Genomic DNA, 17,147 nt, shown 5'->3' on the forward strand with positions numbered 1-17,147 from the left:
GTGGACCGAAAAACGACGGCGCCGACGGTGCGTTGTACTCCAACCCGGCACGACGACGACGTGGTGGCAACGGTGGCACACCGAAGAAGGACGACACGTGCCACAACTGCAAGAAGCGGGGGCATTTTGCAGCAAAGTGCCCACAGAAGCAAACCCCACATAGGACATCGGGCAAAGCACTGTGCAGCGTTTTTGCGATGGGTGATGTAAGTGGTGAGGAGTGGTACTTCGACTCCGGCGCCACGTGCCACATGTCTCGGAGTGGCAACGGCTTTGTGAAGCAACAGCACATGGCGCACCCGGTTGGCACGGCGAACAACGGCAACATGATGTCTGTCGCGAAGGGTCTGGTCAAACTGGATCTCGAAGAAGGCCCCATCGAAGTGCAGGAAGTGCTGCAAATTCCGGAACTGGCCACCAATCTACTTTCGATCAGCAAAATCTGTCAGAAGGGACTGACGGTGTTTTTCGACGCGGAGCGATGCGAAGTCCGCGAGAACGATGGGAACGTGATCGCATCCGGCACACACGTCCCAACTAACAATTGCAAGTCACTAACAAGCAAGCTTGCTGAATTGTTGCTTAATAATGGTAATGATAGCTGAACTAGAATTATGCTCTACACATTACTGTTTAAATGATTTTACAATTGAAAAAGTAGTCAATGTTCGACTTTCCTCATCGGTATCAACAATGATAAATTAAAACACTTTTCAAAAGTTTAACAAGAAATTTATTCGACAAGCATTGATTCCTAAACAAAAGAGTTTAACAAAACATTTGTCTGCATCTTATTAAGCTGATGTATCGATAAGCATATGCTCCTGAACAATGTGCTTTTCACTTGTCAAATAAACGCCTTCAGCCCGTCATAGTTTGACTCGGAACTTTGTTCGGATTATGGGATAAATCATGGCTAAAACTGTTTAGACAACCAAGTTATTAAATAACTAATATTTTAAACGATTCACATAAAATAAAACAGAATATAATTGTGTAGTTTAGATTGTACGAGACGCTTGGATCAATGCATTTGACATTTCCGTGTTGTCGTGTTTACTGAATATTGTTCCCACAGTCACCTAGATAACCAAGCAGCATTCATAAATCGACACATTCCAAGTATCCTTAAACATCCTTATGCACTATTTATTGAACATAATATCAAGATTCCATGACAAAAACATAAATAAAAAAAATGCTTAACGGATCTTCGACTGAGAATGAGTAGATAACCCGAACAGATGCTGTGGATGCACCATGTCCAAGACCATACCGCACCACATATTGTCATACATTTTTAAAGATCGATATTTAATGATAAAAATAAAAACATATTCATATCGCAATTAGTACGTCTGGAAACAATATCTTCAATAACTACCAACACTTTTTGGCCGCATTCGATACAAGTTTTCTCACCGTGCGATAAAAATACTGACAGCGAAATCAGAATGGAAAACACGTGTTTTTTGCTGAACAGCTGTTGAAGTATGAGGCGTTGTTCAGTTGATAACCACGTGCTGTGCTAATTCACCACTGCTGAACACAAGTTTAGGAGTGATCATTATTAAATCATGGGAAGATTATGTTTTGCTTTGGGTACTGCATCTCACCATCTCTAGGATGGCGCAGATAGGAAGACATGCGGCTGGCAATCGACAGATCTCGAGTTCTAATCCGGATTTAGGTAATTTTATATGTAATTCTTAATTCATAATAGGTGTTCTCAATACAAGAGCAAATAATTACTCTCGTGAGAGTTCAACATTTTTGCATTTTATTTATTTTCTGTCATTTTTGCCAAAGCCGAACAACAACTTTTCTGTGCATTTGTTGTAAGGAGACGCTTTCAGCCCTTACCCGCTGTTACCCGGCAGGGCGGCCTAAAGCAGGGTACCTCCACTAAATGTTGGATTTCGGATGAAATTAATTCGGTAAATATAAATATAAATAAACTTTGCAACAAAAACTTATATTTTAATCTGACCTTCGTTTTGCCCCGTTTTCCCCAAGGCACTGGTCGCTGGTCACACGTTGGGGCCCTTGCTGCAGTTGTGGTGGTCGTTTTCCGCGCCCGCACGGATTATGCGGCGCTTTCTCTTCTTCTTATTCTTTCTCCTTCTGCTTCTTCTTTTTGGGCACTTTCGGGTCGCCGAAGCAACCGTCCTTGGCGTTTAGCTAGGGGGAAGAGCGTACTCCTTTATCGGATCCCCCCTAGCGACATTGGCGATGAAACGCCGGGCAAATTCACTCGCCGTGAATTGCCCTGGTAGCAACCGCAATTGACTACCACAGGTGGTGAGCCCCTTTACACCTACCTGTCTTCGTCTTCCTTGACTTTTAGCTACACGGGCGAGACAAAGCTCTATTGACTGAGCCCGTGTAGCGAAGACGGTGGGATATCGGACGCTTGGCGAACCGCAAATGGCGGTGGTCCTCACCCTAGCACTGCACTTTTGCACTGCACTTTGGTTCCCGAACCACGGGCCGGCACTAAGTTGCGGGGGAACTTTTTCTGGTGTATTCACTCCCGACGATGCTAGGAACAACCATCTAGCACATTCCGCGCGAAAACGGCACTTTTTCACTCCTTTACTAGGTGATAAAAACGGGTTGTAAAAATGCGTCTGTCGCACTACGTGGCTCGTAACTTTCCCTTTTGCCAAACAAAAAAAACCGCCACACACCGCACTCGATTGTTTCTGCTGCTGCTGCTGCTGCTGCTGCTTTCGATGTGTGCAATGGGGTGGGAAATTGGGGACAAATGCCTCACCGGTACAATAATTTCGATTTCATTTCCCTACATTCTAACTAAACTAAATTCAAATAATAATTTATAAAAAACAAACAAATTAAAATATTGCAAAACACAGTGGTGTTCACAAATTTGGCACAAAATTGTAACCGCGGGTTACAATCTCGCCCACACCGAGGAGAAAAAAAATGGAAAACCATTTTTTTTTTTACTAACCCTAACACCTAACACCGATAACAATGATCACAAATAACGAATTAAAATGAAATAAATTAACATGAAAATAAATTAAAAATGTAAATAAAAAATCTGCCTAACCTAACCAAACAAAGACATTTTCCACAGATTAAAATGTAACAAAGACACAATCAGGGAACGACCGAACAAAAAGGAAAAGCTAAATCGGTACATCGTCTCGTGGTTGTTCTGCAGACAAGGACTGGGACCCGTCGCTATTAACGGCACCAGACCACCCTCGGACACATCCGGTTCTCAATGGGAGAGCTAAGAATCTTCAACTCCCCCAGACCAATTCGGAATAACACTCAAAACAACCTGACTTCCTAAAACCCTGCTAGCCTCCGGTTGGAAGTAGCGTAGCAGAGGAACGGTTGTCGTGGTCTTGTTTTTTCCAAGTTATTTTTTTTTTTGACGTCCACTATTCCCGTCCTGACGGTATTTATACTTTCTCAACAGATGGGGTTCTAATTCAATCCACATTCGTTCAAAGTGTATCACTCATTCATCCCAATCACTGGCCTACGCGTACACACAATCACACAAGACATTTGAATGAACACCCCGCCATTTCACACACTTTCATTCATTCTCATTCACTCTCATTATTTTCACTCATACAATATAACTCATACAGCACACAAAATACCAAAACAAACGGGCAATGGACGCAAGGTATTATCTTTTACGCTACAAGTAATTCCTTTCCCAAGGGTACTTGAGCAAGACACCGAACGTGAATGCAGATCAATTACGAACTGATTCCGTTTGGAATCAGTCGAATTTCCCTGATTCTGGCAGATAAAAACAACGAAGAACAAACAAATTAAAAAGGTTAAAAATGGTGTTGTCATCTATGCGCGGGAAATAAACATGAAGATAGCTCTCAGTATACAGGTGCGCATACATAGATGACCTCCCGAGTGGACCGGCAATCGCGGTTTAAGTCCTTCTGTCAGGGAAGGAAGATTAAGTTGGGGTGTTGATAATGAATTGAGGTGATGAACCCTAGAGGTTCACAACCTCGAAGAGTTGTCAGGTGCCGGGAGATTTAAGTGTCGACTCCTGAGGAAAGAAAATGATTGCCAGCGTGAAGTGATGCGCGATGCTCCCGGATCCATCGATCTTCGGAAGCTCCCAAGTGAGCAACCCGGTGAAGTCGATGTTGTGGATCCGATGAGCTCTTGGAAGATTTTATATTCACGCTGGCTTGGGAAAATTTGCTGTCTCCCTCCAACGGCTCAATCAGGCTGTGTGGGCGACACCATTCTTCTTCAGGTCAGTATTGTGATTAAAGATAGTGTACTAACCACTGTGTCCCTAGTTTGGTGACATATCCTAGCTGTCAAACCTAGGTTTGGCAATGCTGGGATGCCGCAAGGGTTCAACATTTTGACACTCACCTGGTGTTCCACTAACTTCTCTCACAATCTCACACTGAATTTGATGTTTACCTGCAGGTCATCGTTGAGCAATATGCAAGCAACGGATGCCTGAATCAAAATACTGGGAAAGTTTATAAATTTGAAGTTAAAATTAATATTCACTTACACTGTACCAATTTGGGAACATTTGTTATGCAAAATTTAATGGAAACAATACTTGAAGGATTGGCACAGATAGGAGCTACGGGAATTTTTCTTTGAAGAATTACAGAGATTAGATTTCCGACTTGTTTAGTTGGATCTAATCCCATTTTGCAAGCAATAAGGGCAGCGAGAAGCTTCAAATCCCTTAAATCCACACAGTACGCAGAAAACACGCTTGGGCTTGGAACACTTTTCGTGTTCATGCCCCTGAATTCCACAGTTGTAACACACTCCCAAATGTGGCGGACGGTGTTTGTCCACCAGGGAGCTCAAACATATTATGCCTTCTTGTCGCGACTGTGGAGATTTAGGGATTGGGCTAGTCTTCTCTCGGAGATTTCTTTCGGATCGACCTCCTGTTTCTTTGAAACGAAGAGGTGGAGGTCTATTTCGTTTTGGTGACGATGGAGGGCTATTCTTGTTGTAGAATACCCTTGGTTTGTACCCATTTCCATTGTCACGAAGTTGTTGTTGCTGCTGGCTTTGTCTATAACCATCATATGCAGGCTTACTTGAAATTGTAAATGCTTCCTTGGGAACTCCAAATACTTTTTGGTAAATGGAGGTTTTGGAAGCATCAATGGTCTTTCCGATGAGCATCAACTCGGACAATGTGTTCACCGGCTTGAAGACGAGAACCTGCTTGTAATCAGGTCTCAGGTTTCGCTTGAGGATGTCCAACTTCTCGTGGGAACTTAGCGGCGCAGGCATAGCACGGAAGATCTTCTCCATCTCAAGATAAAAATCTTGGAAAGATTCATTCCTCTGCTGTCGCCGCTGAGACGCTTTCATCCTCAGCGCAGCATCAAGTTCCGGGTGCACGAAGTTCGCCTTCAACTCGCACACCAGGTGGTTCCAGTTGTAGAACCGCTTCTGGGAACGCATCGCTTGAAACCAAGCCAACGCGTTACCGGTGAACAAATTCATTGCCGAGCTAAACAGTTCTGCCTCGGACATTTGTTCTGACTCAGCGTAATGGTGAACACATTCCAAAAATTCGTTGAGTCCCATTCCTTCGTCATTCCCAGCATACTTCCTGATTTTCCAATCGGCCACCCGTTGGGGCCGACGCTGGTAACCGGTGATCTCCACCGATGTTGCTCTTTCCGGCTGACGCGGAAGCGTTAAATTCGGAAGAGTAGGCTGTTGATAAAAGTGCTGGGAATTGTGCGAAGGTCCGAGATTCTCAAAACTTTTGGAATTATCCGCATTACGGGAGCCAAAACGTCTATGAAATGGTTGATTGTGTAGTCCAAAGTTCTTACTAGAAGTTTGCTTCTGCAGGTTCTCCGGAGTACCCAAACCTTCTAACGTTTGCTGATCAAAATCAGGCAAATCCGGTAGATCGGGACTTTGTTGCAATCGAAGATCTTGCGCATCTACCGGCAAACTCGGAGAGTTTACGCTAGGAATGATTTTGTTGACGATGTCCTGTAACTCAGAAATCTTCTCGCGAAGTGTTTGCACTTCGCGGTTAGTTTTCTGTAGTCCGGATGCAATCATACCAATGGACGCAAGGCCGCTACCTAGTTTTCTGACTACATCTTCAAGTGAATCCACTCTGGATGCAGTCCTAGTTTCGCTTTGATTGATTTGCTCTTGCGTCCTTTTTATCTCCGCCCTTATGTCAAGTAAGACATCGCGAATTTCTTCGCCCACCGCCTGATTGGAGGATGCTTCAACGATTGGAAGTTGGTTTCCTTTCGGTGAAACATCCTTTCCCGCGGCAATTTGAGCCAGCAAATCCTCACCATCATCTTCTTTGTCTTCCTCGGTTGGCGTGAGAGGAGGCACCAAACTATTCGCGAAGTGGTAGTTATGGAGGGCTACCACATCGCACAACAAATCTGCAAAGGTCTTATTGGCCTCCCCCACGACATAGTTTTTGACGATTTGGAGCCGAGCACCCAGATGGAGCAACCTGCTCCGGTAAACCTCCTTGTCCGGACACCTGTACCCCAAATCCTCCTTCATGGACTCAAATTTACCACGACAAAGTTCCAATTCTGCGTCAATATCCCCTTCAAAGGAGCGGACAGCGGTCTCGGAGCATTTCTGCTCACTGACCAAAAACGCTCGCAGTCGACGACGCTTATTGGAACTCGATTGACCCGATTCAGGAGGGATAACAACACCGCGGGAGTTCAATTCAAAGTCAATTTCGTCAGGTTCCAAGTGATCGGCACGCAAATGGAAGTAGGCGACGTTGAACTCCCCCAACGTCAACATGTCGATCGGCATTTTGATGAATGAGAACACAAATCTTCAAAATGTGGACGAAATTAAAACTTACCAACTGTTTCGTAAGTATAAATACGGTGAGGAACCAATTCTCGGCTTACTGACGGTTCCAAAATGGTTCTCGGTCACCAGGTTGCGTCAAATATTACCCCAAATCGGCCCAGAAGAATCAAAAATCCCGCCCTGAGAACAAAGAGACCCAAAATGCACCAATTCGTTCTGCAGACGAGACGAATAACCGATTTAGGACAACACACAACAATGTAAAATAAATTAAACGACCACGCGACTGTGAAAAATATCCCCACCACTGTGTTTGTTCCACCCAAAATCCAAATTTTGGTGGAAGTACCCCTCGCTCAGTGGAAAAAATCGAAGATTTTTTCGCAAAATTTACGTTGGGCGCCAATTGTAAGGAGACGCTTTCAGCCCTTACCCGCTGTTACCCGGCAGGGCGGCCTAAAGCAGGGTACCTCCACTAAATGTTGGATTTCGGATGAAATTAATTCGGTAAATATAAATATAAATAAACTTTGCAACAAAAACTTATATTTTAATCTGACCTTCGTTTTGCCCCGTTTTCCCCAAGGCACTGGTCGCTGGTCACACGTTGGGGCCCTTGCTGCAGTTGTGGTGGTCGTTTTCCGCGCCCGCACGGATTATGCGGCGCTTTCTCTTCTTCTTATTCTTTCTCCTTCTGCTTCTTCTTTTTGGGCACTTTCGGGTCGCCGAAGCAACCGTCCTTGGCGTTTAGCTAGGGGGAAGAGCGTACTCCTTTATCGGATCCCCCCTAGCGACATTGGCGATGAAACGCCGGGCAAATTCACTCGCCGTGAATTGCCCTGGTAGCAACCGCAATTGACTACCACAGGTGGTGAGCCCCTTTACACCTACCTGTCTTCGTCTTCCTTGACTTTTAGCTACACGGGCGAGACAAAGCTCTATTGACTGAGCCCGTGTAGCGAAGACGGTGGGATATCGGACGCTTGGCGAACCGCAAATGGCGGTGGTCCTCACCCTAGCACTGCACTTTTGCACTGCACTTTGGTTCCCGAACCACGGGCCGGCACTAAGTTGCGGGGGAACTTTTTCTGGTGTATTCACTCCCGACGATGCTAGGAACAACCATCTAGCACATTCCGCGCGAAAACGGCACTTTTTCACTCCTTTACTAGGTGATAAAAACGGGTTGTAAAAATGCGTCTGTCGCACTACGTGGCTCGTAACTTTCCCTTTTGCCAAACAAAAAAAACCGCCACACACCGCACTCGATTGTTTCTGCTGCTGCTGCTGCTGCTGCTGCTTTCGATGTGTGCAATGGGGTGGGAAATTGGGGACAAATGCCTCACCGGTACAATAATTTCGATTTCATTTCCCTACATTCTAACTAAACTAAATTCAAATAATAATTTAAAAAAAACAAACAAATTAAAATATTGCAAAACACAGTGGTGTTCACAAATTTGGCACAAAATTGTAACCGCGGGTTACATTGTAAAACGCTTTGTACAACAAAAAATTAAGTTGGTGCACAACATGATGCTTAATAACTTCTCCAAATTTGTGTGAACAAAACCCGAACATAGGTTGTACGTGAAAATAATTCAAATGTTATTCATCATGATGCTGAACTAATTCGTCATAATGGTGCCTGTTAAATGAGTGATTGTTAGTTGGGGTGGGTGGCTCAACCGAAACAACGAGCAGGCGCTAATGGCATCGAGCGCATCCATCTGGCACAGGCGGCTAGGTCATCTGAATCGCCAAAGCTTGCGGAAGTTGGTGACGATGGCGGACGGCTTCGAATTGCGCGATGACGCTATTCCGGAGTGCATCGCTTGTATCGAGGGTAAGCATGCACGTAATCCTTTTCCTTCCAGTGCTTCGCGAGCCGAAGGGCTATTAGACTTGGTACACTCGGACCTGGTAGGACCCATCGAAGTTCCATCTCTCGGTGGCAGCCGTTATGTGATGACTTTCATCGACGATGCGAGCCGGAAAGTGTTCCTCTATTTCCTGGAACGAAAAAGCGAAGCGTTTGGGGCGTATGAAACGTTCAAGGCAATGGCCGAGCGTCAAACAGGACGAAAGCTGAAGGTTCTGAGGACGGATAACGGAACCGAGTATGTGAATGCATCATTCAGACGCAGCATGGCCAAGGATGGAGTACGTCATGAGAAAACTTGTCCGTACACCCCCGAGCAAAATGGTGTGGCGGAGAGAATGAACCGGACGCTCATCGAGAAAGCCCGAAGCATGCTAAACGATTCCCGCCTACCGAAGCAATTTTGGGCCGAGGCGGTTTCAACGGCAGCGTACCTCGTCAATCGGAGCCCGACGAGGTCAATCGAGACGACACCGGAAGAAGCGTGGACCGGTAAGAAGCCGGATTTGCGACATTTGAGGATTTTTGGATCGCTAGCGTTGGTCCACGTGCCGAAGCAACGAAGAAGGAAGTTCGACGCCAAATCCCAGAAAGCGATTTTCGTGGGATACGCCGACGGTACCAAGGGGTATCGTTTATACGATCCGGTTAAGCGTGACATCCGGATCAGCCGCGACGTGGTTGTGGTTCAGGAAGGCGAACCGCAATATTTGGTCGAACGTGAGGATAATCAGCAGCAAATACAGTTCATGGAGCTGTACTCGATCGATGAGCCGACTGCGACTGGCGAGATGAACCCGGTTGCGGAACCGAGAATCGGTGGCGGTGAGCTCACTGAAGACGAGATTGGAGAGCTGACATCATCCGACAGCGAGTCAAGTGATCCGGAATTTCTGGATGCAAGCAACGAGCCTGCGCTCCCGTCGCAACTTGGTAGGCCAGCTGTTGAGCAGCAAGGGCTTAGGCGCAGCGACCGGGAGCGCCGAATTCCAGGCAAGTATTCTGATTTCGTTACATATAGTTCCTTTTCTGGCGAAGTTGTTTCCCCCCAGCCCACACCGATGTCTACCAACACGACGGTCGACGGCCCTCAAAGCTACGAGGAGGCGCTCAACGGGCCGGATCGCGAACAGTGGATCGCGGCCATGCGTGAAGAAATCAAGGCTCTGGAGGAAAACCAAACGTGGGAGCTAACCAGTCTTCCAAGCGACCGGAAGGCAATCCGGAACAAATGGGTCTTCAGGACGAAACGAGGACCAACTGGTGAGATCGAGCGGTACAAGGCCCGCTTGGTCGTGAAAGGGTGCTCGCAGCGGCCAGGAATCGACTACGACGAGGTGTACTCCCCGGTGGTGCGGTATTCCACCATCCGCTACCTCTTGGCGCTGGCGGTAAAGCACGACCTCGATATAGAGCAGATGGACGCTGTTACTGCTTTCCTTCAAGGCGAGCTGGCGGACGAGGTCATATACATGGAGTTTCCTCGAGGATTTGCTGGCACCTCTAAACAAGTCTGTCGCTTGCGGAAGGCAATGTACGGACTCAAACAGGCGAGCCGTGTGTGGAACAGCCAGCTAGACAAAGCGCTGAAGGATTTCGGCCTGGAGCAGTCGAAAGTGGACCCATGCCTGTACTTCCGAGTCGACGGTGAGAAAATGATTTTCGTCACCATTTACGTGGACGATTTCTTGATCTTCACCAACGAAGCGAAGCTGAAGCGAAGATTGAAGTCGTTCCTCCACAATCGCTTCAAAATGAAGGACCTCGGTGAAGCGACCTTCTGCCTGGGATTGAGGATCACGCGGGACCGGAAGAACGGAGAGCTGTGGGTAGATCAGGAGCACTACATCGACAGCGTGTTGCGGCGGTTCAACTTGGCGAACTGCAACCCAGTCTCCACACCGGCAGAGGCAAGCATCAAGCTGGACAAATCGATGTCACCGGCGACGCCGGACGAGACCCACGAAATGAAAGAGGTTCCATACCAGGAGGCAGTGGGCTGTCTCACCTATCTGGCGCAAGCGACGCGGCCGGATATCAGTTTTGCGGTCAACCAAGTCAGCCAATTCAATGCGAATCCTGGACGCAGTCACTGGAATGCTGTGAAGCGTATCATGCGGTACCTGCGAGGTACGAAATCAAGCCGACTGACGTACTCGAAGAATCGGGCATCGAATCTGATTGGCTACACAGATGCCGATTGGGGAGGAGAACCGGACTCCAGGAAATCCACTACTGGGTACGTGTTCACCTTCATGGGAGGAGCTGTGTCGTGGAACGTGAAGCGGCAACCAACAGTTGCGTTGTCCTCGTGCGAAGCGGAATACATCGCGCTTTCCCGCACAATCCAGGAAGCGCTTTGGTGGCACCACTTCCAGTCACAGATGTTTGGCGTGCAGGGAATTCCTATCCGGTGCGACAATCAATCGGCCATCTGTATCGCTAGGAACCAAGGGTACAATCCACGGACGAAGCACCTAGACATCCGGTACCACTTCATCCGGGATGTGCTACAGCAAGGAATAATCGAGCTGGGATATGTGAGCACGAAGCAGCAACCTGCGGATGGGTTCACGAAAGCCCTGGCGAATCTGAAGCTGGAAGAAAACAATAGGTTAATTGGATTCTTTGCTTAGGGAGGAGTGTTGTAATCGTAGTAGGCATCGAAGTAAGCAACGATGACCAATGAACCTATGTACTACTATATAAGATACCTTAGCAACACCATAGCAACGCCTAGCAGCGCGTATCACAGTAGGCGGTTAAATTCAAATAAAATTTGTCGCATTAGTATCTAGTCAACGAACCAAACCAGACGTTTTCTTTTACTCTGCAAAAATTACTCATGTTTTGATTATGTTAATATTTTTTTGCAATTTCTCATCGTAATAGGCTGTTCTACCTCACGCAAATCAGTCAGGAAAAGGCCTACTTTCCCACACCAAATTAACGTTGCGTAATGAACCATTACAGCACTGTTCTCAGTTTTTATCAACTTCTTGATACTTTCTGGACGCAGGTTTGATACATTGTGGCAACTTCACAGTATAACCTGCTATGATCAGACTTTCTTAAATATGGCTTGAACATCAGTGTGCAGTTTTATGAAGAAGTTCAGTTAAAAACTATCCTCAAATGGTAATTTATGAAATAACAAAAAAAAACTTTGTACGCAACTCGGTGCAGAACTCAATTTTTACAGCACTGGTCGTAATTATCCAACTCGGCAAGCCTCGTTGGAGGATAAGTGTACGACTCGTGCTGTAAAAATCTTCATTCTTGTTGTGTAAACTACTATTGTTAGGTGCCCCGCATAGCATGTCCAGCATGAATATACAAAAGTTTAGGGTATTGATTGAAAATTATTTGATCTCATTGGAAATAAATAAAAATGGAATGGTGTTTGTATAGGTGTTTGTGCGGCTTTTCGGGCCCGTATGAAGTTGATCACCAATATCAACTTCTTTTCCCGATCAGCCTAGATAGCTGTGTAGTGTCGGTAGCGGTTAGTTCAACTGGCTAAGAATAGCACTACGGACCGCCTGTTCCAGTGGTAGGAATCCACTAATCAGGTGACCCCTAATTCATGGTGTTATGCGGCTTTATGCTTACCGTGCCTAGGAATGAATGGCTAGGGGGGTCTAATAAAAACCTAACCGCAAACGGAGCCTGTGGAGTACCAGGGCAACCTCCACAGTATTTGCCCTTACTGTGCTAACCGGAGCAATAGCGCGGTGGACCTTGTGTTTCTCCGAGACAATCAGCTGCCCTTCTTCAATCTCATACTTGAGGCTGAATAAGGGCGGGATTATGAAGATGTTATTAATTAGTTTAGATTTTCACCTATATGGTTTCGCATTATGCGTTTTACACAGTGTATTCTGTGCATCCTCGCCTTTGGCGCACTCAATTCGATACCGATCTGGCTTTATTGTTGCTGTTCTTTTTTGTGCTGTGATTGTTAAGAGTTTAATCTTGCCTAGTTTGGGTAGTGGCTACGGTTAGGATAGCTCAGATCAATCTTCAGCACAAAAGAACAGCAACGATCAATCTTTGTAGACTTATGCAAAATGGTACAGCCCAAGTGGCGTTAGTCCAAGAACCTTACTTTCGTAAGGGGAATTTCTATTTAGGAAACCTTGTGAATCCGGTGTTTGCTACTTTCAGTAAAAATGAAATGGCAAACTCACGTGTCATGCCTCGAGCATGTGTGCTTGTCAACAACGCAATCGTTGCTACACTCATCTCTGAACTAACTACCAGAGATGTATGTGCTATCATAATAGATGTATCTGTTGGAAACCTCAACAGGAAATACGTTTATTGTTCGGTTTATTTACCGCATGATGAACCATCCCCTACGGATGCTTTCAAGCAAGTCATTGCATACTGCACTTCAAAAGGCCTTCCGCTAATTGTTGGTAGTGATGCTAATGCTCACCATATAATCTGGGGCAGCTCAGACATCAATTTGAGAGGCTCCAGTTTGATGGAATACTTGAGTAGTACAGATCTTGGATTACTTAACATAGGCAACCGCCCAACCTTCATGGTATCTGGTAGAGAGGAAGTGTTAGACATAACGCTTTGCTCTAGCAGAATTAGTCATGAGCTGACCAATTGGCATGTGTCAGATGAAGAATCTTTATCTGACCATCGTTACATCTTGTTTGAACATGTGAATTTTACTTCGCAAACTTTGCGTTTCAGGAATCCCCGGTCAACCAACTGGGATCTCTTTACCGATTTGGTTGCAGCCAAATTTCATGGATACTCACCATCAATTGACACTCCAAGTGATTTAGATGATGCCGTTGATACTACAACGGCCTTCATCATGGAAGCTTTTGAAGAAGCCTGCCCTCTGCGGTCTGTGAAGACCACAAGAGGAACCCCTTGGTGGAACTCCGATCTGGCGAAGCTCAGGAAACAATGTAGGAAAAGTTGGAACAGACGACGTTCGGCTGGATCGGAGGCTTTCAGGTCGGCTCGCAAGGCCTACCAGAAAGCTCTTCGGTCTGCTGAACGATCCGGCTGGAAAAACCTTTGTACAAATGTTTCCAGTCTGAGTGAAGCCAGTCGATTGAACAAAATCCTTGCAAAATCTAAGGATTTTCAAGTGAACGAACTTCGTTTGCCAAATGGTGATTTCACTTCCTCTGATGAGGAAGTTTTAGAATGTTTATTCAGTACACACTTCCCTGGATGTGTGGATATTACATCTTCGGATGAACCTGATATCTTTTCTTGTAGTTATGATTCTTTAACTTCGGCTCGGAGTATCATAACTTTAGAATCGATTGAATGGGCACTTAATAGCTTTGCTCCTTTCAAATCTCCTGGGGCAGATGGGATTTATCCTATTTTGCTTCAGAAGGGATTTGATCATTTCAAACATGTTTTGAAACAACTACTTGTTTGCAGTTTTGCTACAGGGTATATTCCCAAATCCTGGCGGGATATTACTGTGAAGTTTATTCCGAAAGTGGGTCGCGCGTCGTATGAAGAAGCAAAGAGCTTCAGACCTATCAGTTTGACCTCTTTTCTTCTGAAATGCTTAGAACGCATTGTGGATCATCACATCCGTGATGTTTATCTGGCCAATGTGCCTCTTCATGTGAACCAACATGCTTACCAATCTGGAAAGTCCACTGTGACTCTTTTACACAAAGTTGTTTACGATATCGAGAAGGCATTCGCTCAAAAGCAATCCTGCTTGGGTGTTTTCTTAGATATCGAGGGTGCCTTTGACAACGTGCCTTTCGATGCCATATTGGAAGCCGCACGGGGTCATGGTATATCTCCAATGATTTCCAATTGGATTCACCAAATGCTCAAAAACCGACATCTCTTCTCGACATTGCGTCAAGCGGCGATTAGGAAATTGAGTGTTTGTGGATGCCCCCAAGGGGGAGTCTTATCACCACTTTTATGGAATCTCGTAGCAGATACGCTATTGAGACAACTCAATAATAGCGGTTTTCTTACTTATGGTTTTGCCGACGACTACCTAACATTGTTAGTCGGTATGTGCATCAGCACCCTTTTCGACCTGATGCAAAACGCTCTTCAGGTAGTTGAGGGTTGGTGTCGCCAATATGGCCTTTCGGTAAATCCGAGTAAAACATCTATTGTTCTTTTCACGGAAAAGCGAAACCGTAATGGTGTTCGAACTTTACGTCTCTTTGATTCTGAAATCAATGTGACTGAACAGGTAAAGTACGTTGGAGTCATTCTTGATTCCAAGCTTTCCTGGACACCTCATGTTGAGTTCAGAATCAAGAAAGCTTGTATGGCCTTCGGGCAATGCCGGCGAACCTTTGGTACAACTTGGGGTCTAAAACCCAAGTATATCAAATGGATCTACACAACTGTTGTTCGGCCAATATTGGCCTATGGATGTCTTGTGTGGTGGCAAAAGGGCGAAGTGAGAACGGTCCAATCAAAGTTAGGCCATCTCCAAAGGATGTGCTTAATGGCGATGTCTGGAGCGTTCTCTTCAACTCCCACGGCAGCGCTCGAAGTTCTCTTTGACGTTGTCCCACTACACATTCATCTCAAACAAGAAGCACTTTCTTGCACTTACCGTCTATGGGTACTCAGTTTACTAGAGGAAACTCCTGTGAACCGCAGTTCAACACACACCTCGTTGTTTCCACTTTTGGTGAATTGGGACAAAGTTGTCCTTGCTCCAAGTGATCTTACAATTGCTTGTAATTTTCCATATAGGACATTTTCCACGAAATTCCCTTCCCGGGAAGAGTGGACATCTGGTTATCTGGAGAGAAGTATTTCAGACGGCATCGTATGTTACACTGATGGCTCCCTTCTAGAAGGTCGAGCAGGTGCTGGTGTTTATTCTCGTGAGCTAAGGCTGTATCAGTCTTATTCACTTGGCAGACACTGCACCGTTTTTCAGGCCGAAATCTTTGCTCTTATGTGCGGAGTGCAATCAGCACTTCAGCAGCACGTAATGGGCAAAGTAATATACTTCTGTTCAGATAGCCAGGCTGCTATTAAAGCACTTGCTTCGGCCAACTCCAGGTCGAAGATAGTTATCGCTTGTCGAACTCAAATTGAGGAGCTGAATTCAGCAAACGCTGTTCACCTTGTATGGGTACCTGGCCATTCTTCCATCGCTGGAAATGAATTGGCTGATGAGTTAGCTCGCACTGGAGCATCACATGACTTCATTGGCCCTGAGCCAGCTATTCCGGTATCCAAGTGTTGGGTGAAGCTTCAGATTGACACCTGGGCTGCCACTCAGCACAAACAATACTGGAATAGTTTGGAGTCATGTCGTCAAACAAAATTGTATTGTACTGAGCCATCTCTAGGGGTGGCAAAGTATCTAACAAATCTGTCAAAGCAGAATTGCAACATGCTGGTCAAAGCATTGACTGGCCACTGCCGACTCAGTTATCACATGGCGAATATTCAGCAAGCTGATTCATTTGCATGTGATAGCTGTGAATCCGATTATGGAACTTCGTATCATTTAATATGTAACTGTCCAGCTTTTGCGCAATTGCGTTTCCGAGTACTCGGGAAACACTTATTAAGTGAAACTGACTTCAGAAACCTGAATCTTCAGGACGTTCTGTTGTTCTTGACCCGCTGTGGTAAAGAGCTATAGGCTCTCTTTACGCTTTATGCATTATCACAGTGCCCTTCTCAGGGCGCTGTTCGAACCCATTGTGGCACGCTTATGCGTTATTACAGTGTCCTTTTCAGGACGCTATGTGAACCCATTGTGGTACGCTTTTGCGAGTATGACGATCCTATTCCCTTACCTGTCCTTTCCCATCTCCTATCCTTTTTCCTTCCCTTCTCCGTCAGGTAAATGATGAATAGGCTCGTGTTCATGGCGATGGCACAAATTTCCCAAATGGAGGAGAACGTGCCTCTAGAGCCGACCTACTGATACCTGATACCTGCTATGATCAGACTTTCTTAAATATGGCTTGAACATTGACGGCGAGCAGAGTCCGGAGGCCAACGCAGTGGAATACAACGTACTCGGAAATTCGGAGACGATAATATACGGGGGAACTCGCGAAATCACGTTATAAAAACACGGACACTTTATTGAAAAAGTTAAAACAAACGCATTACATTACTAGCCCGTTCGATAGTCTAGATAGAACTGAAGTATGTCGAGAACTGTCAATCAGCAGTATACGCAAAGAAGATGATGCGTACGGCAGATACGCATATACGGGGTAGGACTGCAGAACAGCGCAAGGTACAGTGAAGAGATACACAATGCACCATTCCACACTCCCCCTCAATGTGGAATCTCTTCAGGAGTCCTCCTTGAGCCCTAGCAGTTCGCAGAACTCACGGTGCTTCAGCGGACCCAGGGGTTTCGTCATGATATCGGCAGCCATACGATCGGTTGAGCAGTACTGCAGAACAATCTTCTTCTCGACGCATA

This window comes from Aedes albopictus, chromosome 2, assembly GCF_035046485.1.
Source record: "Aedes albopictus strain Foshan chromosome 2, AalbF5, whole genome shotgun sequence".
NCBI lineage: Eukaryota > Metazoa > Arthropoda > Insecta > Diptera > Culicidae > Aedes > Aedes albopictus.